The sequence below is a fragment of the Crinia signifera genome, chromosome 19 (genome assembly GCF_055691185.1).
Source record: "Crinia signifera chromosome 19, ASM5569118v1, whole genome shotgun sequence".
In the NCBI taxonomy this organism is placed as follows: Eukaryota; Metazoa; Chordata; class Amphibia; order Anura; family Myobatrachidae; genus Crinia; species Crinia signifera.
In genome coordinates this window covers 47,103,164-47,130,282 of record NC_139226.1, presented here as the reverse complement: position 1 = coordinate 47,130,282, position 27,119 = coordinate 47,103,164, and the positions used below count along the sequence as shown (strand labels likewise).

Below are 27,119 nucleotides of genomic sequence, written 5' to 3'. Positions count from 1 at the left end.
ATTGCATCAATTTATGTTCTTTTTTAAAATGGTATATGTATTTTGCCTCCATGTTCATATACATATTTCTCTCCTCGTTTTTATGTTTTTTTTTATGTATTTTTAAAATGATAATGTGACTGATTCAGCGCAGGTGCACCTAGTCCCTCATCAGTAGGTGAGGTATATAAACAAACATCTTGCCACATCCTTTGATAAAGCTGCACTTTGATGCAGCGAAACGCGTCCACTGCACCAGCTACCCATCCAGCTACCTATCCACCTGTCATCTATCTGCCAACCCAGGATCCAGACCAGCTGGCACCGGAAAGTTACATCATCCTTAAAGGAAACCGCTTATATGAAAATCTGGAGTTTTATCTCCCCAATACCAACTGATGGACACTGCTGACATGCAATCCTAAAAGGAGTAAACCACTTTTGGACCACCATTGCGGTAATTATACTTCCTTACCCTAAGGAGACTCTGTTTTCCGGAAATTAGGCGGCATACTAGGAATGGACCCTGTTGTAGACAGTCATATATGAGGCATACCTCCCAACATTTGCAGATCAGCAGTCGGGACGCCGAAATTTTCAGGGGGCGTGGCCTAATTTGGGAGCGTGGCCTATACTCGCGGCTCCCCCCGCGAGGCCATGCCCCCATTTTGCCGCTATGGGGGCATGACCCAGATGCTTGTTTGCATGGGGGCTGGGGAGGGCTTTTTCCAGTCGACGGCAATTTGGCATGTCATAGCGGATACTATGTGGCGGAAGAGTTTATTCTGGTGGTGGGTGAGAGAGGGTAGAGCTAAGGGAAGCAGAAAGTATTTGGCCTCAGTGGGGACAATAACGTCAAATAGACTGGAGAGGAGGGTGATAACCTCTGTCCAGGTACTGGCAAGTTTCGGACAGGACCACCAGATATGTATAAAGGTGCCTTCAGCCGTGCAACCCCTCCAGCACCTATCTGAGGCATCTGGATACATAGTTTTTAAACGTGAGGGTACGTAGTACCAGCGATACAGCAGTTTGTATATATTTTCTTTAATTCTCACACATATCGAGCTGGAGGCTGCATTATCCCAAATATCAGACCATTCCTCGGCGTCTATGGAATGTTCTAAGTCTCGTTCCCAGGCTAGCTCGTGCAGGTCACGGTTTGTACTCGTATCCTCTCCAAGGAGTGAGTAAATGATAGATATCAGGCCTCTAGTAGATGATCGTTTCCAGCCGATATATTCGAAGGAAGTTAGGGGTCTAGCAGTGAGGGTAGTTGCAGTCTTAGAGTGAAAGTGTTGAATTTGCAAGTATCTAAAGAAATCTGTGGTCGGGACAGCCGTTTTATCGCGGATATCTGAGAACTGTGGAAAATTGGTATCATTGGTTACATCGTTCAGGTAATAAATATTTCCCAGTCTCCACTTAATAAAGGCGGATTTACCCAACCCAGGGGGGAAGTCCGGGTTATGATATAGTGGGATCAGTGGGGATGGGTTTGGGGCTAACCGAAACTTTTTATTAGCTGAGTCCCAGATAGCTAATGAGCGAGAGACCACTGGGTGGGCGAGTGCCATGCGGGGGCGCTTAGTCCTGGGGAGCCACAGCAGGGATGACATTGTGGTTAAGCCCAACTCTCCTGCCTCAATACCCACCCAGACCTTCCCCGGGACTGCTCCATTGGACACATTGGGACAGCTGTGCAGCATAGTAATACTTCCGAAAGTCTGGGATACCCAAACCTCCCTGTCTAGCTGGGCGTTGAAGTAGTTTGAGTCTGATCCGCGGGCGTTTTTTGTCCCATATGAAGTGGGTGGTTTGATGTTGTAGGAATTTAAAAACGTAAGGAGGGATATAAATTGGAATTTGAAATAAGTAGAGGAGACGAGGAAGGATGTTCATTTTGACAGAGTTTATTCTACCTATCCAGGAAATAAAATAGTTGGACCATGTGGTAAGATCAGCTTTAATGGTATCTAAAAGGCGGGGGAAATTTGCCTGAAACAGTTGATGATGGTGGTGAGTTAGAAAGATCCCTAGGTATTTGATTTTCTTTTTGTGCCAGTCACAGGGAAGCATGGCCTCTAACTCTGGTCTGAGTGTTTGTGGAATGTGGAAATCAAGGACCTCAGTTTTTTCTACATTAATTTTATATCCTGACTGTTCAGAGTACAGTTGTATTTCAGAAAGAAGAGAGGGGAGGGATCGAATCGGGTTCGAGACGGATATTAATACATCATCGGCATATAATGCAATTTTATGTTCGGAGGGTCCTGTACGAATGCCGTGAATGTCTTTATTACCTCGAATCCTTGCCGCCAGTGGTTCCATAACAAGGGCAAAAACTAGTGGGGAGAGGGGACAGCCCTGGCGGGTACCATTAGCTATTTCAAAGCTGTCTGAGATAGCTCCATTGACAGAGACTCGCGCGGTAGGGGAGCGATCATTTTTAATAATTTTTTATAAAGAATAATAAAAATTTTTTTTTTTTTTTTTTATTTGAAGGAGGATGGGGAGATTGTGCTAGGCTATTCTATGCTGTGCTTAGCTAAGCTATACTAAGACCATGAGGGTTTAAAAGCAGAGCTCAGCCAGAAAGGAAAGCAAATGCACATGAAGTACAGAGACCGATAACAGTAACATGGGGGACATTGAGGTTCTTAGCACATTAATGTGAGCCCACCTACCACGTCAAGGTGACCTCATCAGGTGGGGGGGAGGGGCGGGTATTTTTTTTTTTATATATATATTTTTTTTTTATATATATATTTTTTTTTTTGGAGGAGGGGGAGACTGTGCTAGGCTATTCTATGCTATGCTTAGCTAAGCTATACTAAGACCATAGTCTTAGCATAGCATAGCTAAGCATAGAATAGCATAGATAGATTTAGCTAAGATTGTTAAAACTATGCTAATCTATGCTGTGCTTAGCTATGCTATACTAAGAACATGGTCTTAACATAGCATAACTAAGCATAGCATAGTCTTAACATAATCTTAGCTAAGTCTATCTATGCTATGCTATCCTGTGCTTAGCTAAGCTGTACTAAGAACATGTTCTTAGCATAGCATAGCTAAGCACAGCATAGAATATCATAGTAGTCTCACCAAGTTGGTTGGGGGAGGGGGGGGGGGTTAATCTGAGACTGATATCTTGGGCAGGATCATGTATCCCTTCTTGGCAGTAAGCGGGAATCCCGCCTCCGGCTTGACCGGGACTGCCATCTTCAGTTTGACTGGGACTGCTGGCTTGGGCAGAACCTCGTCTGATATCTTGGGCAGGACCATGTATCCCTTCTTGGCAGTAAGCGGGAATCCCGCCTCCGGCTTGACCGGGACTGCCATCTTCAGTTTGACTGGGACTGCTGGCTTGGGCAGGACCTCGTCTGATATTTTGGGCAGGACCATGTATCCCTTCTTTACAGTAAGCGGGAATCCCGCCTCCGGCTTGACCGGGACTGCCATCTTCAGTTTGACTGGGACTGCTGGCTTGGGCAGGACCTCGTCTGATATCTTTGGCAGGACCATGTATCCCTTCTTGGCAGTAAGTGGGAATCCTGCCTCCGGCTTGACCGGGACTGCCATCTTCAGCTTGACCGGGACTGCTGGCTTGGGCAGGACCTCGTCTGATATCTTGGGCAGGACCATGTATCCCTTCTTGGCAGTAAGCGGGAATCCTGCCTCCGGCTTGACCGGGACTGCCATCTTCAGCTTGACCGGGACTGCTGGCTTCACCGGGACTGCCGGCTTCGGCATTGTTGGGACTGCCGGCTTGGCCCTGCCCTGGGTCACTGGCTTGGCCCTGCCCTGGGTCACCGGCTTGATCTTGGCTGGGGTTAGATCTGAAAATACAGAGACCTGCCCATGTTTGGGTGCCATAGGCCGAATCTGAGGCCGTTTTTTTTTTGCTGACAGTTCAGCAACAGGCATGACAACTGACTCTTCTGCTTTCAGCTCTCTAAAGTGTGACTTGTCTTGTCAAGAGGCGGCAGCATAATGAGGACAGTAACTCTAGGCACTCATATTTATAGGCTCGCCATTGCAGAATTCTAAAATAGAATGTTGGCAGCAGCAGAATTCTAAAATAGAATGTTGGCGGTAGCAGAATTCTAAAATAGATATTGAAAACACAGTATTGATCCTTGCACTTACCGTATATACTCAAGTATAAATCGACCCCAATATAAGCAGAGGCACCTTATTTTACGACAAAAAACTGGGAAAACTTATTGACTCAAGTGGGACCCTCACTCGAGTATAAGCCGAGGTGGGCTTTTTCAACATAAAAACTTTTCTGAAAAAGTAGGCTTATACTCGAGTATATATGGTACTTGTAACTATATTATCTTGCTGGGTGCCTCCAAATGTATGCAGTCACTCCTGCTACACTCATGTGTATCATGCATTTGTTATAGAAAGTCACATGGGTACTTGTTTCCTAGCACGGCCACAATCTTATGGATCGTGTACCTTTAAGTTAAGGTACACGATCCACACGATGGACCCGATTTCCTTTGAAATCAGGTCCATTTGGCCGGCTAAGACACAATATCGGGGGCATCGCTTCGGTCGGGACCATTAACATTGGTCCCGACGCGACCGACGCGATGCCCCCGATTTTTCCATAGGCTTCAATGTTAAAAAATATTTTAACATTGAAATCATGTCGGGAAAGGTAAAATATCGGGGGCATTGCGTCGGTCGGGACCATTAACATTGGTCCCGACGCGATGCCCCCGATTTTTCCATAGGCTTCAATGTTAAAATATTTTTTAACATTGAAATCGTGAAAAAATGTGAAAAATGTGAAATGGGCCAATATGACCCATTTCACATTATAGATGTCCCCGTCGTCACCCCATGATAGACGCCAAAGCGTGGCGAGCGCAGCGAGCCCGCGAGGGGTGGCGGTGCGCGTCCTCCGACCTTTTCATTCCCCTACTATCCACGTCGGCGTGGAGTTGAGAATAGAATAGAGTGGCGAGCGCAGCGAGCCACCGAGCCCAAAGCGTGGCGAGCGGACGCGTATAACTTCACAGGTATACGCGTCCCCTCGCGGGGCTCGCTGCGCTCGCCACGCTTCGGGCTCGGTGGCTCGCTGCGCTCGCCACACTATTCTATTCTCAACTCCACGACGACGTGGATAGTAGGGGAATAAAAAGGTCGGAGGACGCGCACCGCCGCCCCTCGCGGGCTCGCTGCGCTCGCCACGCTTCGGGTTGGCGTCTATCCTGGGGGGGGGTTTACGCCGTTAAATTTGGGGGGGGGTTGGGAATATTTTACATTGAATCCAATGTAAAATCGGGTCCCAGGGACCCGATTTACATTTCATTCAATCAAAAAATCGTGTCGGTCGCGTCGATCGCATCGCATGCGACCAAATCGCATGCGATGCGATCGACCCGATTTTTCCGACACGACCACCCCGATGTAAATCGGTGTGGCCGTGCTAGGAAACAAGTACCGTCACATGAAGCCTGTTTCAATGCCTTTATTGGTGCTGTATTGAAGGGGATATGGTCATATTGTCGACCACACTTAGGTCGACAGTCATTATGTCGACACCGTTGGGTCGACAGGTGGGAAAGGTCAACAGGTGTCTAGGTCGACATAGGTGAAGGTCAACAGGTGGCAAGGTCGACAAGGGACAAGGTCGACATGGGTTTAGGTCGACATAACGTTAGGTCGACATGGGTTAGGTCGGAAGGTCAACATTTTTCTTTACTGTTTTTTTTTGAGCTGACATGTGCCGACAGGCGGTATTTCATGCCCTACCGGGGCAATAACAGGATAACGCTAGTCCAATGGTGAAAGCAGTCCAGCTCCGGAACTGGGGGTGCCGTCCAAGGGGGTGCAAAAATCCCTGCAGTCCAACCAGGTACAAAACAAAAGTGGCAAGACACGCCAAACTAGTTTCGGATCACCAGGATCCTTCCTCAGTAGCGTGTCCTGCCTTGCCACAACTGGGTTTATATACGATTCGGCGTCTGTCCCATTAGTGTCTTACTTCCGCTTTCTGCCGGAAGCAAGATGTCCGTGCGTTCCACACGTCGGAGCGCATGGACATCTTGCTTCCAGCGGAAAGCAGAAGTAAGACACTAATGGGACAGACGCCGAATGGTATATAAACCCAGTTGTGGCAAGGCAGGACACGCTACTGAGGAAGGATCCTGGTGATCCGAAACTAGTTTGGCGTGTCTTGCCACTTTTGTTTTGTACCCGGTTGGACTACAGGGATTTCTGCATCCCCTTGGACGGCACCCCCAGTTCTGGAGCTGGACTGCTTTCACCATTGGACTAGCGTTTAACCTTCCCGGAATCTGGGGGACCCCCGCTCTCCCCCCCCCCCCCCTGATTGCGGCTTCCCCCAGCCACAGCGTTTAGTTGACCTTTTCTGACGATCTCCGGAGAGGGGGTGGGGCCAAAGTGGCATCATCGCGTTGTTTAGCCCCGGCCTCTCCACGGAGATCGTCAAATTGAGGCACTTTCCTTCATGGGGGCAGGGCTTAATGATGTCACGTTTAAGCCCCGCCCCCTGATCGCCTGCTGAAAGTCTCCTCTCCGGGCTTCTCCCGGAGAGGAGCTTTCTGAAGTCGGCAACCCTGTTATAGTATGTAATGCTTCCGTTTAGTGTTTTCTGTGCCATTATTAGATGCTAATCTTGTTTTTTGCAGAAAAAGGAAAAAAAATAACTTAAATCTGACAACTTTAATGTTATTAAATGATCACATACAGTAGCTAATCTCCTATTTCAGGCTTGTTCTAATCCCAGTCCTTGGAACACTAGAGAATGGGCACTTTCAACTGTTCCTGTTTAGCTCTTGCGTTGATTTACAATGAGGGATTATCCCAGAACATTATTCTATAATAAAATGCAAAAATGTTCTTGTCTGTTGTTGTACCCGTCATTTTCAGCAGTATGCACAAAACAAATCCCCCAAGTCATTCACGCAGCATCCAGCAGAGGGCCGGGGCTGCCTGGTGGTGTCTGGGATGGTTATCGCTCTCAGGAGCAAGTGCACTAATGTATCAGCAGGCAGCGCTCAGGATATGGTCGGGGGAGGCTAGTGGTGTCTGGGATGGTTATCGCTACCAGGAGCAGGTGCACTAATGTATCAGCAGGCAGCGCTAAGGAGAGGGTCGGGGGAGGCTTGTGGTGTCTGGGATGGTTAAAGCTACCAGGAGCAGGTGCACTAATGTATCAGCAGTCAGGGCTCAGGAGAGGGTCGGGGGTGCCTGATGGTGTCTGGGATGGTTATCGCTCCCAGGAGCAGGTGCAATAATGTATCAGCAGGCTGCGCTCAGGAGATGGTCGGAGGAGGCTTGTGGGGTCTGGGATGGTTATCGCTCCCAGGAGCAGGTGCAATAATGTATCAGCAGGCTGCACTCAGGAGAGGAACGGGGAGGCTGGTGGTGTATGGGATGGTTATCGCTCCCAGGAGCAGATGCACTAATTTATCAGCGGGCAGCGCTCAGGAGAGGAATGGGGGAGGCTGGTGGTGTTTGGGATGGTTATTGCTACCAGGAGCACTAATGTATCAGCAGGCTGCGCTCAGGAGATGGTCGGAGGAGGCTTGTGGGGTCTGGGATGGTTATCGCTCCCAGGAGCAGGTGCAACAATGTATCAGCAGGCTGCGCTCAGGAGAGGAACGGGGAGGCTGGTGGTGTCTGGGATGGTTATCGCTCCCACGAGCAGGTGCACTAATGTATCAGCGGGCAGCGCTCAGGAGAGGAACGGGGGAGGCTGGTGGTGTTTGGGATGGTTATTGCTCCCAGGAGCACTAATGTATCAGCAGGCAGTGCCTAGGAGATGGTCGGCGGAGGCTGGTGGTGTCTGGGATGGTTATCACTCCCAGGAGCAGGTGCACTAATGTATCAGCAGGCAGTGCCTAGGAGATGGTCGGAGGAGGCTGGTGGTGTCTGGGATGGTTATCACTCCCAGGAGCAGGTGCACTAATGTATCAGCAGGCAGCGCTCAGGAGAGGGTCGGGGGAGGCTGGTGGTGTCTGGGATGGTTATCGCTCGCAGGTGCACTAATATACCAGCAGGCAGCACTCATGAGAGGGCACTAATCTAAAAAAAAAAAAAAATCTGTATTTGCTGTGAATTATATATATTCCGTTGTTTGCCAATATTGGTTTATTTTTCAATTTATTTTTTGATTCAGCATTCTGTGACTAACTGTTGTCCTGTGTGTATAGTCCTCCTCACGGCATTGCTTTCACTTTCAGGGTCCGCTGGAGAACTATACCATGGTACACGTGGCACTGATAGCGGAGAGCCAGCGGTAAGACCACACCTTTCCCCAGTGATGACCTGAAAGAGAATATATCAGTAACGAGTCAGGGATTCTTTAATGTTTTTTAGGATCAGCCATACAGTAAATACTGAGCAGACGCAAGGGCAGCTTATAAAGTGTATTTCCTACCTACGCACATCACAAATAGTCTGCCTGGGTTTTTATTTTGGGCTCTGTCCTATCGGTGTAATTATTTATTTCTGTGATTATTAGCTCATGACATAGCCGAGATCTGTACAATGTCTGCATAGTTACACTGATAGCCCTAAGGGTTTTTTGTTTTTCACAATTAACCCTTTAAGTGCCAACATACCTTTAGTTGTGCTTGAAAGGCAGTGATAGAAGAGAGGGACATTTTAGGAATGGCCATCGGTACAGGGCTAATCAGAATGTGGGGGTGGGGCTTCACGGTTGTTGGGGGGCGGAGCTATGCTAAGTGTCCCTGCACCTTGAAATAAAACATGAAGCATTGTTTCTGCTGTGCCATCAATGTACGGAAACCATCTTGTTCTCCCCCATCGATGGCAAAAGTATTTGACATCAGCCATAAACCATCAATGATGTTAAACGGTTGATGGCCCTCCCTAGAACAGGTCTGCCTACATATACCCCAGGCATCTAACAAGTTTTAAGGGGGTATTTAATTAGTGACAGGATGCCTAAATCTTGGATTGCACCGTACATTCCTTGTACCCCATAGGTTCCCAAACTTTTTTGAATCACGGCGCCCTAGAGCATCAAAATATTTTCATGGCACCCTTAGGCCAAATGCTTCTTATCAAGGAATTCAGTAAAAAAATATTAAATTAAGTGCATTGTGTTTATATGTCACAGTTATCTGGTGAGGGACAGGATTTGCTTCTGTTTGTCCACATATATTCTTGATTTACATGATTTTTAAAAGGATTTTTTTCAAGAAAGGGCATTTTTTCATACCCTACCATCCACTAAGGTTTGGGGGGAGAATAAAGTATGATCAGCAACGTGCCCGAAGCATAGCGAACGAGTAACGTAGTGCCAACACTTGACATGGAGTGAATTAAACATCCACATCTGCGTGTCACACTGGGATGCATGTGACTCGGAGAGCCAATAAGGACATAGGTCTGGCTGGGGTGACTGATTGATAATAGCAGGAAGGGGAGGAGACTTCCTCTTCTTCCTGCAGAATTCAGAGTGGGAAGCTGCAGTATTTGAGCTCTTGCTCCAAGATTCGTTTTTTTTTTTGCACCCAGCGCACCCTGTACCCCGCTACTTGTGCCAGGTATGTCAGCTGGTGCCCCCTCACCGCGGCCCAGACGGTCTGCCCGTCCGCCGGCACGCTTCGCGGCGGACGATGGCCTGGAGGCATCTGACGCGCTCCCTGGCCTGTCTCCCCCTGTCCGCCTGCACTCACCCGCTGCTCCATGCCGCCGTGCCCGGGGGTCCGCCATAGCTGGCGCAGGTTCTCCTCCTGTGTCGGCGGGGTGATCCGCCGCTCGGCCGGCTGCTGGGAGAGGCGCGGGGGTGACGCGTGGCAGGGGTGCGTCATACAGGGGCGCCGCGTCGGGCGCGGCTCGAGGTGGCAGGTCTGGGAGAAGTGCGAGGGGGTCCAGGACCGTGGCGGCGGGTGTCAGGAGAGCTGCGCGGGGTGGCGCTCAGCCTCAGGCTGCAGCGCAGGCCCCGTCCCCATCACAGCAACCTGTCAGCTCCGGCCCCGTCAGAGCGTCAGGGCGGAGGCGGGCGCATGCGCAATATGAGGAGGAGGCTAGCGGGGAGTCAGCCAGTAGGTCGGGGACCCCGCAGGAGGCAGCGTATAGGGGACGCGGCGCAGTGATGGAGTTTCTCCCAGCCGCAGGTCTGGTTATGTGCCCACCTATGCCCGGGCGGCTGAGTCCATTGGGGGCTGGGGCTACCTGGGTGCGGCAAGGGACGATGGTGGGAGGCATGGGGCCCGCCGCCACGGAAGCTGCACCGGATCCTCTTCAGGGTCCGGGGCGGGTTCCAGGGTGAGGTCCCCTGCTCCGGCCTTTGATCCATCCGCGCTCTCGGCGGCTTTGTCCTCAATGGCGGGCGCCCTGGCACCCCTGGCGGGTGGCCGTCCTGCGAGAACTGGTGGACACGGTTCTTCACGGCGCAGGTCCTCCGGAGCCCTCGCGGCCCCTAGGCCTGGCTGCTCACGGCTGCGGCGAGCGGGGAGAGAGAGGGGATCTGCTGTGGGCAGGTCTGCTACACCTCGGAATTCTGCTACACGGCGAAGAAGGCCTCAGAGTGGGAGGCACAGGGCCGCGGCTTCTCCCCCGCCCGAGTATGGCGATGGTGAGCCGCCGGTGCAGGAGCAGTATGGGTCCGGCTTGGGCTAGGGTGATCCAGATGACCTGGACGATGACGATGACACTTGGGCCGCTCAGCCGGAGTCGGCAGGTGAGGACTCTTTGGAGTACGGTTCAGGGTCTGATAGGGGGAGTTTCTCTTCTGGGGGCTCCCGGGATAGCTTCTCTTCCTCTTCCTCATCTGCTGGGGGGTCTGATGTTGGTAGCGCTGCGAAGGCTCGCAAGAGGGTGGCCAAATATGCTAAGAGGGAGGCTGGGAGACGCGCTCACCACATTAAGCGTAGGAAGGTGGCCTCCCTGTCCCGGAGGGAGAGAAAGAGGCAGAATCAGCCCGGGGTGGTGCACTGCGACTATACTGCAGTTTTGAGAGGGCTGAGGGAGAGTTGTAGGCGTAAGATTGAGAAGGGCGATTATGTGGATGTGTTCAGTCTGACCGAGGACACCAAGAAGGCCTTTAAGGCAGCCAAGGATAAGGGCGGCATGGGTTCTGATTCCTATCGGTCCTATGACAACTGGCTGGCGGGTTTTTGTGTTTTTGCGGCCTGTTATCTGGAGGATCGGCCGGATGAACACATTAACGTAATCCGTTATATTCACATGATACACGAAATGAAGCGAAAGTATGGGGGTTATGCTTGGCGCACATACGACGAGCAGTTCAGGCGTAAGCAGGATTGCCTGCACATCCTAGACCTGGGCTGTAAGGACGTTGAGGTTTGGATGGAGGTGGCTCGCGTGCATTTAGACCCAATGGAGGCAGCGGCAGCTGCTCCTCCCTCCACGTTGGCTTCCCTCCCGCAGCAGCAACCGGCGGCGGAGCCCACCGCCGCCCGCCGCTTCCCTGGGGCGGGGAAACCGGCTCCCCTGGGGGGCCGCTAAGGGCAAGTGCTTTGCCTTCAATAATTCCACCTGTCAGTTGGGTTCCCGGTGCAAGTGTAAACACCTGTGCATTAATTGCTCGGGGAACCACCCTGCTGCCAACTGCTTTCGAGGGTCCCGCCCCTCCAGAGGCACTGCCCCCAAGCCTGCCGGGGGAGGAGGCGCTCGATAGGGCGGCTACGCCGGTGCGGGTGGAGGCCATGTCCGAATGGCTCCGCTCGTACCCAGACAGGGAAGCGGCCGCTTTCCTGCGGGATGGTTTTAGTGTGGGTTTTCGCCTTCCTGTGGCGGGGGAAGTGCAGGGGAGCGCGTTCAGGAATTTGCAATCTGCTAGGGCACTGCCCTCCGTGTTGTTGGAGAAGGTGATGAAGGAGGTACAGCTTGGGCGCATGGTTGGTCCGTTTGCTACGCCCCCATTGGCGAACTTGATCATATCGCCGGTGGGGGGGGGGTGCCGAAGAAGGCCCCTGGGAAGTTCCGGCTCATTTTTAGAAAGGAAGAAAGAAAGGGACTGTTTGGGGGGGAACGCACTAGCAATTCATTTAAAATATAGCTTTTATTGGGTTATTTTTAAGATTTCCTGTTTTACAATGCAGGAACTAAATCAACAGTGAAAAAATAGAGGTAAAATCACATACAAAGACATAAACATTTAATGTGTTTCAGAAAGAAGAGAAAAGTAGTGTGTTTAAAAATTACACAAAGGCCAATCCAGAAAATGTTTGTACTGTAACTTATCAGGTGGGTTGCATGGGTGTTCTATCCCCTCACTAGGTGTGATGTGCAACAATTGTGGTACACATCACACTAAAACAGATGGTTCACTGATCCACCAAGTTGCATTGGATCAAGGGGCTGCCTTGTAATCTGTATCGGTTATATTAGTGGTTTTTCAGTGCCATCTGTTAATTTATCAAAGGTACTGCCTCCTATATTTATCTATTGGCAGGCAGAGAAATTGGCGTATAATGCCAACATGTGAGGTCTATGTCTATCAGGGTCAGGGGAGTATTGGTTTTGGAGACCCACTGCTGGGTTCTCTCCAAAATAGGTCCCCTTGTGACCTTGGCCTCACGGGGATCACACACTGCAACACTGATATCAATCTCAGTTAATCAAATTCACATTTCAATTATAAGTCAACAAACATTCTGGTATTGGCCTATGCCAACACATGTGTTTCACTGTATCAAAACAGCTTTGTCAAGGCCAACCTGTATGCCTTGACTGACTGATATTTATTGATATTCGTATGGCCAATGAGAGACTCGTTTGAGGGTCACATGTTCACTTGGTCCTATCCTGGACCAGCTTACTTTGTTAAATGTAATTGATCTTAGGTTAATACCTATAGGTTGGATCAGGTCATGTGACCGGCATTCCGCGTCACATGGCCTGCGTCCTGGCGTCACGTGACCGGCGTCCCGTGCCACGTGACCACATTTCGCGTTACGCGATCGGCACCCTATGTCATGTGATCCTCGTCCCGCGTCATGTGATCAGCGTTCCGAGTCACGTGAGCTGCGTGCCGCGTCATACAGTTATCCGGGTTCTAGTTTCTGGGATCTCTTCCGCCCATGTGATGCGTGTCATAGATCACATGGGTGGTCAGATGATGTACCATCTGCTTCTTGTGGACCAATCATGGGGCCCTATACTCCGTACCCGGAAGTATTGAGGGATGTTATCGTATTACCCCCACCCTGGAATCTGTATGATCAATATCTATCTCTGAAAATTGTTAATTATAATTCTGAACGTTTTAAATACTGAATAATAGATAGCGTTTTGCTTTTTTACACTTTCTAAGGGTCATTTTCATGTATATATTATATATATGGTGCTATGCTATAGTCTGATTTCCACAGATTCTCATCTTATTCATCCTCGTTTATGATATCTATATGATTGTATAACCTCTTATTTTCTGTATCTTATAATCATTTTCTCATATATCATTATTATTCAGGATCTTTTTCTTATCTCTATGAGTTTATGGAGTGAATTTTTATAGAGTAAAAGAAGAGGAGGGTATATATCTGAATGGAGTAGTAAAGCTCACATAGTTTTTCTTTTTCCTGATGCTTATTTGTTCCAATCTGATTTTTTCCCCCTTTTTTTATTTATTGTTTTTTGCCAGTTCATTTATTGGTATAGGGATGCTTAAGCACTGTGTAGACTACTTGATAAAAAATATTCACAAAAATCAAAGGACATGCATATATATAACAGCATATAATTTCTCTTTGTAATGAAAGATAATAATAAAAAATTAAATTAAAATTATGTCGTGTCTGTTTGTGCTTCTTGTCATTCGTTATTATCTTTCTTATATGTCTAATGGATTGTGTATGTATGATTTTACATTGGTGTCTCTACATACTCCAAGTGAGGGGAAGGGGGGTGTGGATGGGAGGGAGAGAGAAGGGGATGTGTGATGTGAGCACTGCAAAATAATAAAACTGAAAACAAAGTGAAAAGTACAAATATAAATAAAGGTGTAGGTTTTAGGATTAAGGGCAGTAGGTTAGTGTTTTTACTCGATGTGTACTTAGCATAAGGGATAAAGAGGTGACAGTGAATCTATATTATGGTAAATACTTGGTTATGACTTGTCAAGGTAAGTATATACATAAGTAAGTGTATATGTGTTTGAATCATCTGTGTGGTGGTACATAGTGTGATTGGGTAAGTATTTAGTTTAAACATGTGAGGGTAAGTATATACATAGGTAGGTATATAGGGCCTTATTTTGGTTCACTCTTTCTGACAAAATCCTTCTTAGATGGACAAAACCATGTGCACTGCAGGGGGGCAGATGTAAAATGTGCAGAGAGAATTAGATTTGGGTGAGTTATTTTGTTTCTGTGAAGGGAAAATACTGGCTGCTTTATTTTTACACTGCAATATAGATCTCACTTTAATTCAAACTGTTTTTTTATTAGGTTAATTTGTACAGTTCAAAATATGCAACAATAAAATCAAGTTACATTACAATAAAGCAAATGAGTTGCGTCATGTTTGAAAAAGCATAAGCAAAAATCTCAGTGTCTGAGAGTATTATTAGCTTAAGGTTATACATGTTAAATATATCTTTAGGTAACTAGCTCACATAATACAATCTTGTCAACTTCGAAAACAGTCAATAAGAAAGGGAGTATTAGGAAAAGGAGCAAAAGAGAGGGGAAAAAGGCTAAGGAAGGAGAGAGGCGTTAGAGAAGGAGAGGAGGGAAGGTTGGGGAGAATGCGCTGAGTGTTGGGAGGTTTTGTTGCTGTCAAGTGGTCTGCAGGGTCACGGGACCATTACGTGAATGGTGGTGTCTGAGAAGAAGTGACGTCTGGTAGGTCTGAGGATCAAAAATCTCTCATAGGGACAGGTAGAGTGAGGATTCCTTAAATTCTATCCAGGGTAACCAGGTCGAGGCGAAGTTTGAGATATTCCCGGACGGGATGGAAATAAGGTCTTCCATTTCCATGTAATAGTCAATTTTCTTTAGCCATTCTCTAATGGGGGGGGGCTTTGGTAGATCTCCAATGGACTGGGATTACCGATTTTGCTGCGTTATTTAGGTGTCTCAGAAGTGAGTGTTTATAAGTTTTAGTGGTGGCCGTTGTAATGTTGAGCAACCAGAAGCCAGGGTCTCTTGTTACTTTCCCATTTAAGATTTTTTCGGTGCACTGAAAGATGGTGTTCCAGAAGGGGCTGATCACATGGCAATCCCACCATATATGTATAAAGGTACCACGAGCTGAATTACATCTCCAACACTTATCAGACATTGCTGGAAACATCTTATGGACTCTTGTGGGAATCCTGTACCATCTATAAATAAGTTTGTATAAATTTTCCAGAGTGTCTAAGCTAAGGGAGCTTGTCTGAGAGATGCGGAAAACCGCCTCCCAGTCTATATCCTGGACTTTTCCTTCTAGATCCTTCTCCCACGCTGAGGTAAAGGATGTTGGAAGAGGGAAGGTGTTTTCTATAATCGATGTGTAGAGCTGTGATATTGTGTGAGATGTGGGGTGTGGGTTTGCGCATAGGCGTTCTAAAAGGGTGAGATCTCTAGCAATTTCTGATTGTTTGAGGGATGACAAAAAATGGTGTAGTTGAAGAAATTTCCAAAATTCCTCCTTTGGGAGACCCCATAGTTCCTGTATATCTGAAAATGAGCGTACCCCCTCTGGACCCACCAGTTGACCGAGCCGAAAGATGCCTGCCTCCGTCCAGTTTGCGAAGGAAGAAATGTGTAGGCCTGGAGCGAAGCCAGGGTTTGAAAGGAAGGAGGTGAGGGGGGAGATAGTCGAGGAGATGTGTGGTAAAGTGCGGTGTTTTTTCCATAATTTAAGGGTGGGGGCAACTGTTGGGTGTTCTACTATGGGAAGCTTTGGTGACCAGGGGACAATTTCAATGTAGGTGTGGAAGCAGTTTTCTTCTAGTGAGACCCATGGTTTGGAGTCTTTAGCACGTGTCCAGTCTAGAATGCGGTTCAGGTGAACAGCTTGATAATAACTAGGGATATGAGGAAGTTGCATGCCTCCGCTAAGTTTCCGCCTAAAGAGTATATCGTGCTTGAAACGGGGGGTGGAGGATCCCCATACAAATGCGCGTATAAGTTTTTGTATAGACTGGAACCATGTCGGAGGCATGTATATGGGGAGAGTTTGCAGTTTATACAAGATCTTTGGTAATGAGTTCATTTTAACGACGTTTATCCTACCAAACCATGATAAGTGTAGTGATCTCCATTTTTGGTAGTCTGAACGGAGGGAGTTTAACAGTGGAGTAAAGTTTAAGGAAAAGAGTTTGGATAGATCTTTGGATATTTGTACTCCTAAATACTTCAATTTAGAGTCGCTCCACGTAAAGGGGAATGAGAGTTTCAACGAGTTTACCGCTGTAGAGGAAGTGGTTAGGTTCATGGCTACAGATTTAGAATAGTTGATCTTAAAATTGGAGAGTTTGCTAAATTTTTGGAATTCTGTCACTAGGTTTGGGAGGGATGTAATTGGGTTAGTAATCAGAGCTAACAGATCGTCTGCAAAGAGGGCAAGTTTATGCTCCTGACCTCTTATGTGCAGGCCAGAAATGTTAGGGTTCTGTCGTATAGACCTGGCCAAGGCTTCTATACAGAGTACAAACAGGAGGGGAGATAGAGGGCAGCCCTGTCTCGTCCCATTCGCTATGTTGAATGAGTCTGATAGAGAACCGTTTATTTTCACCTTTGCTGTAGGTGTTTCGTATAAGGCCAATATTCTATGGAGGCAGGCCGGTCCTAGACCAAGGTGCCGCAGGACACCCTCCATAAATCCCCAGTGAACCCTATCAAAGGCCTTTTCAGCATCTGTTGTTAGTATCATGGAAGGTACCTTAGATAGGGATGCGAAGTGGATCAGGTTAATAACTTTGGTAGTGTTATCTTTGGCCTCACGGCCCGGGACGAAGCCCGTTTGGTCTCCATGAATCAACTTGGGGAGTAAGAGTTTCAGACGGTTCGCCAGCAGCTTGGCAAATAGTTTTTTTTTTTATAAATTCTTTATTTTTGTTTTATAAACATAATATAGTCCACATACATTGTAGTAATGTCACAACATCGTTTCCATTACTTAATAACAGTAGAAATATTGACAGCTAAAAACATAGCTTTTTACAAATCTGGTTGTGGAAGAAAAACAAACTAATGACCCTGAAACTGAGGTCCAAAACAGACACAGATGCATGGTCAGATTTTCTGACAGACATTAACTTAAACGGGGAAGACAAGGGTATCGAGGGGGAGGAAGGGGTGTGTTGGGGGTAATTTTTCATGTACTGAAGCATAGTCTTTTGGCGAGAGCATTAGGTTAATGTGTTTTTATCTTTTTTTGGCTAAGAGGGTGCAAAAGCGATGTAGGTCGTGGAGGTCTTAAATTCCAGCCAACTAAACCAGGTTGAGGTAAAGTCTGAGTGTTTCTCCAGAGCTGCAAAGTAGATGTCCTCCATTCTCATATAGAAATCTATACGTTGGAACCACTCCCATATTGTTGGTGGTTCAGTGGAGCGCCAATGTACTGGAATGACCGCTCTCGCAGCGTTGTTTAGATGTTTCAAGAGAGATTTTTTGTATCTTGCTAGGGGGATGTTGGAATGAGAAAGCAACCAGAAGTCAGGGCCTTGTGGGACTGGGAATCCTAGTATTTCTGCGGACAGTTCTCTAATTTTGTTCCAAAATGGGGTGATTAATGGGCAATCCCACCAGGTATGTATTAGTGTGCCTTTATCTTTACCGCACCTCCAGCAAAGGGGGGAGACAGAGGGATAGCATTTGTGCAATAGAGACGGGCATCTATACCAGCGTGTCAGTAGTTTATATTGTGTTTCTACTACTTCTAGGCTAGTGGAGCAGCGAGCCATTTTTTCACAGTGAGTTTCCCATTTAATTTTTATGCCGCGGTGTGTTAGGTCTTTGTCCCATGCATCACAGAATGAAGGTTTCTCAGTGAAGTGTCCATGTATAAGGATTTTGTAGATGCCTGATATTACATGGGTGGGTGGTACCACCTGACCGCACATGGATTCAAAAGGCGTGAGACTCTTATGTGGATCAATCCACTCCCTCTGGGAGAGAATAAAATGTCTCAGTTGAAGGTAAAACCAATAATCGTTTGCGTGTATATGCTCATTGTTCTGAATTTCTGAGAAGGTTTTGATTTTACCATCTGCAGTCAAGTGGTTCACTCTAGTCACCCCAGCTTTTTTCCATCTCGAGGCCACCCCGCCCGCGAGGCCCGGTGGAAACAATGGGTTGTCAAATATGGGTCTAAGTGGTGTTTTCCCCGAGGATATCCCTGGCTTGTGGCGAACTGTCCTCCACAATGCAAGGGTGGGTCCTACTGTGGGGTGTATGATTCGTTTAATTTTGGGGGTCCATGGTATTGAGAACAGGCTAAGATCTGTGGAGGATGTTTCTATGTTGACCCATTGTTGCTTGCAGGGGCCAGGGCGGGACCACTCCAAGACCCTGTGTAAGACTGTGGCTTGGTAGTACGCTGATATCATAGGTAGTTGTTGGCCACCGTTTGATTTATGGCGAGACAGATGTGTATGCTTGAATCTAGGCTTACGCCCACCCCACACAAAATGGCTTATGGCTTTATGGGCTTCTGATAGGAATTGGGGAGAAAGTTTCAGTGGGATGGTTTGGAGGGTTGGGATCATTTGGTCTATTGCATTATGGTAGAAAGTCATTAGGTCGAATCCATTAGGTCGACATGCTAAAAGGTCGACATGATTCTAGGTCGACATGGGAAAAGGTCGACATGATTCTAGGTCGAAAGGTCATTAGTTCGACAGGTCATTAGTTCGACAAGGTCATTAGTTCGACATTGTCTATGTCGACATTCACAAGGTCGACATGGGGTTTTTCACTGTTTTTTTACCTGAATGTCAACACAGTCGACATGGACACAGTTTAAAGTGCACTGCATCCCCTCGCAACGCTCGCTGCGCTCGCTATGCGTCGGGCACGGTGCCTCGCTACGCTCGGCACACTATTTTATTCTCCCACCACGCCCTAGTGGATGGTAGGGCATGAAATACCGCCTGTCGGCACATGTTGGCTCAAAAAACAGTGAAAAACTCCATGTCGACCTTGTGAATGTCGACATAGACAATGTCGAACTAATGACCTTGTCGAACTAATGACCTGTCGAACTAATGACCTTTCGAACTAGAATCATGTCGACCTTTTCCCATGTCGACCTAGAGTCATGTCGACCTTTTAGCATGTCGACCTAATGGATTCGACCTAATGACTTTCTACCATAATGCAGTAGACCAAATGACCGCATCCCGGTTTGGAATAGATATAGTATTCTCGGCAATATGTTAATTTTTACTATATTAATGCGGCCTAGCCAAGAAAATCTCTGTGTGAGCCAGTGTGTCATTTCTTGTTTCAATTTACGGAGAAGGGGGGTGTGGTTAATTGCGACCATCTTGTCAAGTTGTTTGGGAATCAAGATACCTAAGTATTTGATGTGGGAGGGTTGCCAGACAAACGGGAATGACCCCGACAATAATGAGACTGTAGCGGCAGGGAGTGTGATGTTCAGCGCCATGGATTTTGAGTAATTAATTTTAAAGTTGGAAAGATTACCAAAGTACGTGAACTCTGCCATAAGATTGGGAAGAGAGACAACCGGGTTGGTAATAGCCGCCAGTAGGTCGTCCGCAAAAAGTGCTAAGCGGTAATCGACCTTGTTGACTTGTAGGCCCGTTATGTCGGTGTTATTTCTAATTGCCCTTGCTAAAGCCTCCATACATAGTACAAATATCAATGGCGAGAGCGGACACCCCTGGCGAGTACCATTGGATATCTGTATCGGCTCAGAGAAAATTCCATTAACTCTTACTTGAGCTGAGGGAGACCTATATAGCGAGAGTACTTTTTGTAAGAAGGTATGTCCTAGCCCTAGCCGCCTGAGGATAGCCTCCATAAAATCCCAGTCTACTCGATCGAAGGCCTTCTCTGCGTCTGTGGAGAGAAGCATCATAGGGGTGTTTGTTGTTTGTGCATGTGCTATTAAATCAATGACTTTAATAGTATTATCTTTCGCCTCTCTGTTCGGGACAAACCCAACCTGGTCTGAGTGGATGACTCCTGGCAACAAAGGTCCAAGACGGTTGGCCATGAGTTTCGCAAACAGTTTCACGTCTACATTTAGAAGAGAGATTGGCCTGTAACTAGATGGGAGTGTTGGGTCTTTCCCTTCCTTAGGTATTACAGTTATATGGGCTCCAAGAGATTGGGAACAGAAAGGATTTTCTAAGGAGATAGTGTTACATGTTTGGAGAAGGAGGGGTGCAAGTTTGTCTTGGAAGGCTTTATAGTAAGTTACTGGAAAGCCGTCGGGCCTGGGCTTTTGCCATTGGGTGTCGATTTTAGTACCCGCAAGAGTTCGTCTTCTGTAAAAGGAGTTTCTAGGGCCTGTATAGTGTCGGCAGAGAGGGAAGGAAATTTAATTTTGTCTAGGTATCTCTGTATCTCCTGTTTATGTGCTATCTGTGTGGAGGGTGTGCGTTTTGAGGTTAGATTATATAGATCAGAATAGTATGCCTGAAAAATCTTTGCCATTTCAGTTTCAGTGGCATGTAGTTTACCATTTACATCTTTAAGTTTGGTGATGTATGTGGAGGATTTTTGGGCTCTCAAAGCACGCGCCAAGAGTCTACCTGGCTTGTTGCCCCATCTGTGAAATGTGTGGCGACATTTACGGAAGGCTCTACGTGTGCCGTCACTGAGCAGGCTGTTGAGTGCTTGTCTGGCTTTTTGAAGGTCAGCAAAAGTGTCTGAGGCAAGTGTATTTTTATGTGTAAGTTCTAGTTGCTTGATTTGTTCTATTAAGGCATTTTTACATTCTGCTTTTCGTTTCTTCAAACGTGTGCCTAATTGGATACATTTGCCTCTTATGACACATTTATGAGCCTCCCACAATGTGACTGGTGAGATGTCATCTGTTTTGTTTAATTTGATATAGTCATCTATCGCTTCTATAATCTGGGTTCGAGAGTCATTATCTCTGAGGAGCTGTTCGTTGAGCCTCCAGTTCCACTGTTTGGGTGGGGGGTGTCTGAGGGAGAGTGTAAGGGTGATGGGAGCATGGTCTGATGTTACTATTTGGCCGATGGTTGCATCGAGTAACAGCTCAAGGTGGGCATGACTCACACAGAGATAGTCTATACGAGAGTATGATTTATGGGGATTTGAGTAGAAGGTGAAATCCCTGTCCGCAGGGTGCAGGAGCCTCCAAGTGTCAATTAGTTGAAAATCATGTAGGATAGATTTAAATGTTCTAGATTCTTTTGGTGTGTTTCTCACTGTCCCCGATGAGGAGTCCAGATGAGGTTCTAATACCCAATTAAAGTCTCCTCCCACCACCAGTACTCCCTCTAAGTGTTGTTCTATAAGTTCTAAGGAATCCCTAAGGAATCTGGTCTGTCCCTGGTTTGGGAGATAAAGATTCACGAAAGTGAATTTTTGATTTGCTATAGTTGCATTGACCAAGAGTCCTCTGCCATTTCCTATCGCCGTTTCTGAGACATCGCTAACTCTCATATGGCTGGCGAAAAGGATGGCGACCCCTCTGGCCTTTGCCTCGGAGTAGTCATTAAAGTAACCTTGGGGGAAATAGCGGGAGCGAAGACCTGGGGATGAGCCCTTCTTAAAGTGCGTCTCTTGTAAAAAGACTACATCTGCTTTATCTTTGTGTATGTTATAAAGGAGGCCTGATCTCTTTTCTGGGACATTCAATCCCTTCACATTATAGGAGATTACCTTTATGGAAGCCATAGGAAAGGAGGTAGGGGGGTTCGACTAGCCTGCAGCAACCTCCAGTAACGATGCTCACTCGTCATATCCTCTGAAAATGGGGGATGGGACGGAGGTGGGTGGTAGACACATGAGGGAAGGAAGGGGTTGACAATAATCAAAGTACTAGTAATAATATACATAAATTTAGTTAGAAACGTACTGATAGCAGTGTCCTCTGCATTAAAAGCCATGGGAGAAGCTAGGTATCCCATGGTCTAACAAATATGCAGCAGAGAGAAGGGGGTCTAGGGGGTGACTGTGGTCGCAACTATAACCAACTTCAATATGAATCAGAAGCAAAAGATAAAATAAAGAGAAAATAAACTTCTGTATATATATATATATATTTTTTTTTTTGGTTGATAATCGTCCTTAGAGGACTTGGAAATATGCCCAAGGGACAGCCTCAGTTACTCTATGTCTAAGCATATACAACTATAATATCCGTGTCACTTTACAAAACTTCCAGTCCAAAGTAAAACATTTTAACTAGACTAACATTGGTCATGTGTTACACTGTTTAGAAAAGGATATCTCATGCTGCAGCCGTGGTTCCCTTCAGGGATCAGCCGAGGTGTTTTGGCAAATAGTTTAATGTCTATGTTTAGTAATGAAATCGGCCTATAGCTCGAACAAGAGTTTGGGTCTTTGCCTTCTTTGGGGATGACTGTGATATGGGCTTCTAAAGAGTGTTTTGAGAAATGTTTACTGGCAGATAATGAGTTAAATGCTCTGGTGAGGAGAGGGGCCAGTTTATTTTTGAATGTTTTATAATAAGAGGCAGTGAAACCGTCAGGACCGGGGCTTTTACCTAGGGGTGTTGAGTCTATGGCTTTTTCGACTTCCTCCAGTCGGAAGGGCTTCTCTAAGGAATCTATGTCTTCTGGAGCTAGGGTAGGGAACTTTACAGAGTTTAAATAGGAAGCGACAAGGTCTCGGTGGGAGAATTTGGAGGGGCCATCTGTTCCTTCAGTTAAATTATACAAAGTTGCATAATACTTTCTAAATGTCTCTGCAATATGCCGTGTTTCATTATGTGTAGTGCCTTTGTCATCTTTTATGGTGTGAATGAATGTAGTGGCCCGTTGTTCCCGGAGGAGGGTCGTTAAGAGTTTGCCCGGTTTATTGCCCCATTGGTAGTGGCGGCTTTTGCATTTACTATAGGATAGTTTTATCTTGTCAGCGAGGAGTCTATTTAGGGAAGCACGTGCCTCTTCCAGTTCTACGTGGTATGTAGGGGCCAGGGATGCTTTATGTGAGGTTTCAAGAATTTTGATTTTGTGCAATAGTTCTTCTATTTTCCCCGTTTTCTGTTTTTTCAGATAGGAACCTAATTTGATACATGTGCCTCTAAGTACACATTTGTGTGCCTCCCAGACAGTGATTTTAGAGGTGTCTCCAAGATCATTTGTATCTATGTATGTGTCGATGGCTAGTTCTAGTTGGGATTTGCAGTAAGGGTCCTGTAGGAAGGTGTCATTAAAGCGCCACGACCAGGGTTTTTGGGTTTGTTGTGGTAATTTAATGCGGAGGAAGACAGGGGCATGGTCCGACCATGTAATTGGGCCAATGGAGGTGTCCGTTATTAGATGAAGGTGTCTGTGGCTAAGGAATAGGTAGTCTATTCTGGAGTAAGCCTGATGGGCATAGGAGAAGAAAGAATAGTCTAGGTCTGAGGGGTGGGATAATCTCCAGGTATCGGTCAACTGGTAGTCCAAAAGGAGGCGACGCATCTTTCTACATTCCTTTTCAGGTTTTCGGGAGGATTTGTTTGTAGTGTCGCGGGCTGGATCCAGTGTCCAGTTTAAGTCACCTCCCATTACTACTATCCCTTCTAACAAGGGTTCAGCTTTTTCGAGTACAGTCGAAAGGAAAGAAGGCTGCTTTGTGTTTGGGGTATATATATTAAGTAAGGAAAAACGCTGGTTATAAATAGAGCATTTCAAAAGGAGACCTCTGCCTTCGACTAGTTTATGTGTAGATAGGTTGGTGAGTGGAATATGTCTGGCTACTAATATTGCAACGCCTAGGGTCTTACCTGCGGAATTATTTGCCATGAAGACATGTGGGTAGTAATGGCATTTCAGTGATGGTACCTGACCAGTGTGGAAGTGGGTTTCTTGGATGAAAGCTATGTCTACTTTATCGTCGTGTAGGCATTTAAGCAGTTTAGACCTTTTTTCAGGGATATTTAACCCCTTAACGTTAAAGGTGGCGATTTTCAAGTCACTCGGGTTGGGCATGTCTACATCGGGGTATAGAGAGTGTATTCTTAAGCCACACCGTTGGAATGGTTATTGGGATCAGCTCCACCAAATCCCAGACAGAGGAGATTAGGGAAAGCTTAAAAGGGTTGACATGACAGCGCATCAAAGGGAGGGGGAGAAAGGGACTAAGAGTCATACAGAGATATAGAAATAAAGTAACATAAAATACCATAGAAGGATTAGCTGCGATTGGACCAGGCATGGGATCCTGCCCAAGCCTCATCCAATAACTCAAAGGGTGCAGCAAGTGGGGGGTGGGAAGGGGGGCACACCGCGGCAACCATCCCGACCACAGGAGGTCACATAAAGCAATTATGCAGGTGTCGTCTCGATTGTGTGGAGGGAAAACATTTTCCAGTTAAAACTAAAAATCAGAGGCTATAGTTGTCTAAGACAATAGTCAAGATCAATCCAGTAGGGGGGAATTAACAGAATCTCAAGAAGCGAGTAAGCGATTCAGTTGGGGTAGGGTAGGGATTATTTGCTGGTTTGCAGACAATGTTAACAAATCTAAAACACTTAATGACTTAAAACTAAACAGTCAACAGATGTCAACGGGTCTGCTTGGGGAAGAAAGGAGAACCAAAAAGAAGAACATTGCAACAAATGAATGCCTACTGTAAGCAGCAGTAATTAAACACATAAAAGTTTTTTATAAGGCAGATATCGTCTCGATCTCACCAGGCAGGGCGGTCCAGGACTTCTCAGGTTACTTCAGAGGGAGCGGTGCTTGCTGAATGTCTAGGTCTCCTCCTTGGGGAGACTTTATCCCAGAGTCCCTTTTGAAAGTTCAAAGAAGGAGTTTCCGGGGCCGTATGGTAGGATTCCCAATCTGGAAGAGGTATGGGTTGCATGCCGAGAGTTGTGAAAAATTGTGGGAGATCTGTGGGTTTGTTTAAGATGACCAACTTGCCATTGTGGGTTACTTGAATGTTGAACGGGAAGCCCCATCTATATTTAAGATTCAGTTTACGTAGGGCATCAGTGAGGGGTTTTATGGTCCTTCTTTGCTGTAGTGTGGACCAGGCTAAATCTGGGAAGAGTTGGATTTTATCTCCATTAAAGTCTATACCATCTAGTTGGCGGGCTCTCTTCATTATTTCTTCTTTCTGTATAAAATAATGGAGGCGGCATATCACGTCTCGTGGTTTGTCAGTGGGTGTACCTCTTGGCTTGAGAGCACGGTGGGCTCTATCAAATTGGATCTTTTCTTGAGGGTCTAGTTCAAGTATTTCGCCAAAGATCTTTGTAAGGACATCTATTAGGCTGGATTGTGAAATATCCTCTGGCAGGCCCCTCACTCTAATATTGTTACGTCTTCCGCGATTGTCCAAATCCTCAACACGTGTACGCAGGAGTTGTAGTTCAGAGGCCTGGTGGTCGATCACCTCCTTGAGTTGATTGAATGCCTGGACTGAAGTTGCACCGTGGTCTTCTAGGGAGTCAACACGTGAGTCCAAAGCTGATAAATCAGTTTGAATTGTCAAGACCTCTTGTTTGATTGTGGAGAGCAGGCGAGTCTCAAGTGATACAAGATCTTGTTTCGTTGGTAGAGATTTAACGTGCGTGAGAATCTCGCTAATTTCTCTGTTGATAGAAGAAATGTAAGGGGGTGCTGCATCGCCGGTGGTAGACATGTTGTCAGCAGGCGCAGACATTGATGGGGAGTTAGAGGGGGCAGATTGGGTATTGTCTGATGTGTTGTCAGTAGATGGAGTCGTTAGATATTGTCGCAGATCGGAATTGCGCTCACTTGCTCTCCTCGGAGTCCCCTCGGGTTTAAGCTTGGATTTTCTGTTTTTCACCATGTGAAGAGTATTTGAAGGCGGAAGCACGTAATTCAAAGGCTATAGAGACGACACGAACATCGATGAGTAGTCACATAGTAGAGATTGGGTGGGCAATTGCCATCGGTCGCCCCCCCCGCGACCCTAGGCGGCCATGTCTGTAGTTTACAACGCTCCTATCAAAGGACAAGGACCCTCAGTGTGGATAATAATGTGCATTGAGTAGTTATATTCTGTAGGGAAAGGATAGGAGAGGAGCAGTGGCGGCAAAGGCTCACAAGGGGGCACTGTTGCACTACAGTGGATAGAAACCCAATACAGGTGATGTAGCAGGCAGTGTCTGTTGGTTGCCTGAGATATAGAGGTATATGCAGGGATAAGTCAGGGGGCAGAAGCGTTCAGTGTACAGAGCAAGTTGAAAGGGGATTTCTTCCTGGCTTCAGCAGAGTCTGTAGGGGAGTATAGCAGTAGAGCACCTCCCTTTGTAGTCAGGATGGGGGGGTATAGCAGGAATATCTGAGGTGCACAACCTGTGCTGCACATAGGATTTGGGCTATTCCTTAATTCAGGGACCAGCAGCAGAGGCAGGCAGAGCCAGGCAGTTCAGGACAGGCTTCTTTAGATGTATTGTAGTGGACTGTGAAGCCTGTCACTGCCACATCCAAGATGGCCGCCGCTTAAGACAGGGTATGCAGGGGGACAGGGAGAGATTCGAGGGGGAAGCAGGGTCACTCACCCCTCGTTTTCCAGCTTGTGGGGCACCTGGAGGGAGCCAAGAGTGGGGGGAATGAGATCAGGAGGCTTCCTGGACGTTTCAGCGGTGCGCGCCCGCTATGGAGCCCGCAGTGCGGGTACTTGAAGAAATTTAGGCCCCGGCTTCTAGGCCGCGGGTAGGCCGCAATCCGCGGGTGGCTGTAAACAGTCACCCCGACTCCGCAGCCCACCGCAGACCACAGCAGGCTTGTCCGGTACCTCAGTGGGGCTTGTAGGAGCGAGGACCACCCCTGTAGCACGCGGAAAAACGGGAGTTGGAGGCCAGAACCAAGGGAGCCCAGGTAATCGGCGTCTGCCTCTAATGGCCGCCAAGCCACGCCCCTATAGATCTCACTTTGAAGTAAAACCCCACCCAAATCTAATTCTCTCTGCAAAAGTTACATCTGCCCCACCTGCAGTGCACATGGTTTTGTCCATCTAAGAAGGATTTTGTCAGAAAGAGTGAACTAAAATAAGGCCCATATTGTGGTAGG

The 27,119-nt window shown here is 47.0% G+C and overlaps 1 protein-coding gene across 2 annotated transcripts in view; it reads left to right on the top strand.

Annotated features, from left to right (window-relative positions):
* PHLDB1 (pleckstrin homology like domain family B member 1) overlaps positions 1-27,119 on the top strand; it is a 198,677-nt gene that overhangs the window by 15,348 nt on the left and 156,210 nt on the right. The window contains exon 2 of one of the 2 annotated variants that reach the window (XM_083162498.1): positions 8,211-8,266. The exons of the other annotated variant lie outside the window; for it this stretch is intronic. The gene's annotated coding sequence lies outside the window, so the exon portion shown is untranslated. The remainder of the gene's footprint in view (positions 1-8,210; positions 8,267-27,119) is intronic. 2 annotated transcript variants of the gene reach the window in all.